The following is a 2,602-nucleotide window of genomic DNA, read 5'->3' as shown; positions in this document are numbered from 1 at the left end:
CCCCCCTTCTGAGCGCATCACGGTCAAGTCAGCCACCAGGCGTTAGGACTTCCTGTCAAGAGTTTCAAAATAAAACAGTAGCGATGACCACGGGTGGAAAAACAAGAACGCATTTGCAGGAAAAACGATGTAGTATAGTGGTAAGCGAATAAAAGCTTTTATTACATGGTCAGATCCGTTTCAATCGATTCTAACTTTTTTTTCTGAGACAAAGTTTGCAAATTAAAACTCTACAAAACTGAACAACTACAACATTTTTTGATAATCTTTTCACCTGATTTCTCATGCTTTTTTTCTTGAGCCATCCATCCATTTTCTATACCGCTTATCCGTCAGGGTCGCGGGGGAGCTGGAGCCTATCCCAGCTGACTACGGGCGAGAGGCGGGGTTCACCCTGGACTGGTCGCCAGTCAATCGCAGGGCCAACACACAAAGAACCACACACTCTCACACTCTCACCTAGGGGCAATTAACCTAATTATTGGTTATTATTATTACTAATTATTGGTATTGTGGGAGGAAGCCGGAGTACCCGGAGAAAACCCACGCAGGGAGAACATGCAAACTCCACAGAGAAGGGCCCAGGCCGGGATTCGAACCTGGAACCCTCTTACAGTGCTAACCACTGCACCACCGTGCCGCCCCTTTTTCTTGAACCATGTCAATCAAATTTGCAGCTTTTCAATTAAACACAAAAGAAAACTAATCTCATTTTACACTTTACCCATATTACTCTCTGCTCAACATACGTGCACCATCAGAGGGACAAAATGACCAATGTAAGAGTACGGTAAATGATATCTGTAGGCTGCAAATAACTTGAATGTGAGTCTAGAACAGCCTTTAAGTCTATTTTCATCCAAATCATTGAGACTAGGGGCCCAGCGCGCGGATGACATTTTATTTTGAAGGTACCATCAGCGTCTCATTGCGCACCTGTGTAACTTGACGCGTCTCAGAAACCTTGTTGAGTGCCCAGGAATCCGGAGTGCACATGTAGAAAACAATATCCTGTAAGGCAGCGAGGAGCGCCTCTTTCTGTTCTGATCAACATGTGCCTCGAAATGTGCTGGCTTGATTCGGAGTCTTTCCAATAGCTGAGGCCCGTTTATTTGAGTCCATGTAAGTGCAGCGCTGTTATGAATGCGGTGATTTATTTATTTATTTATTCATTATTTTGGGACTTGAACAGAAGGATGCGGCTTACAGGACAACACGAGAGAAAGGCAGGCCTCAGAGAGATGTTATTTTTAGTGGCAGCGCTTAAGTACTCATATCTGAATTGAGACACTGGCTATGAAATCACCAGCTTCTCTGTGTGTGTGTGTGTGTGATAGCACACAGGTGATGCTGCTCTGCTGAACAGTACACATGACACTAATATTAGATTGCTGGGGAGCCTGCATGGAAAATGTAAAATCCTTGTTCTTGCACAAAAAAAAGAAGCAGGCTTTAATAACTGATCTCTTGGAAAACTGTCCAATCTGAAATCACCTTTTTTACCTGAGGACAGGATTTTACAGGTTGTTTGACTTTTATTACCTGACACACATCTGTTTCTCAGCATTGAATCTACTTCACGTGAACCTTAAAATAACCTCTCTGTGGGCCACATTCATCACATCTCTCCTTAATAAACTGTGGCCTATGATTTTGCCGCCATCTGCTGTCCACTACTGCGGCTCTCCTGGTGTTCAAAAAAAAGCAATAAAAAGAAAGACATGCATGACCACAGAGGAAATTGGTTCAGCAGTTTATTTGGAGTTTTTATTAGAACGTGGTTACAGTCCGGCCATATAATCCCCCTTAGGAAATGAAAGTCTAAAAAAAGAACATTAGCAATCGTTATAAAATAAGTCTTATGTATAGGCTACCAAGCTACTCTGTGTGGTCGCTCACTGGGGGGGATGCAGTATGTTGCTTTGGTCACTGAACTGCCACTAATGGGCAGCACAGCAATGCAAACAAATGTACAGGCGACACCAAGCAATTCATTTCAGTTCTGCAGTTTGCTCAGAACGGGAACAAATGAAGGACTGACTTCACTTACTTTAGATAATTACGGGCTGGTAACAAACAGTTTTAACAGTCTGCATCTCCTAATGCTGCCATTATGAATCGACAAAGCAGTGTTTTAACATTTAAATAACACGAAACCACTTTGCGTGACGGAAACGACGTGAAGTCACTTTGTAGCTTCTCTTCCTAATGGCTTGTCTAGAGCAAAGTATCTGAAAACCTGAGTATTTCAAAAAAGGTAATCTCATAGAAAAATAACATCTCACAGTATCCATTCAACTTGGGTTTTTTTTTCCACAACTGAATTTTTTTAAAAAGAGAGCAAAACAAAAGGATGTGCTAGTTTGCATTTTCAGATGATACCGACGCCGAGCTCAGATTCTGCAGAGGCTTATCATTATTATCGTTATTATTAATATTATTATGAATGTGGATTTACAGTGAGGGCCTTTTTTGGCATGACTGGGATTACTAAACTAAAAAAAGCCAACCCACCACTCTCTCTGGTATGAGAGAACGCAGAGCAAAGGGTTTTCACAGTAAGAAAAATCAGTGGTTAGGATAAAGTGATTTATGTTACCAA

The sequence above is a fragment of the Scatophagus argus genome, chromosome 8 (assembly GCF_020382885.2).
Source record: "Scatophagus argus isolate fScaArg1 chromosome 8, fScaArg1.pri, whole genome shotgun sequence".
NCBI lineage: Eukaryota > Metazoa > Chordata > Actinopteri > Scatophagidae > Scatophagus > Scatophagus argus.
Note: the sequence above shows the minus strand (reverse complement) of the source record.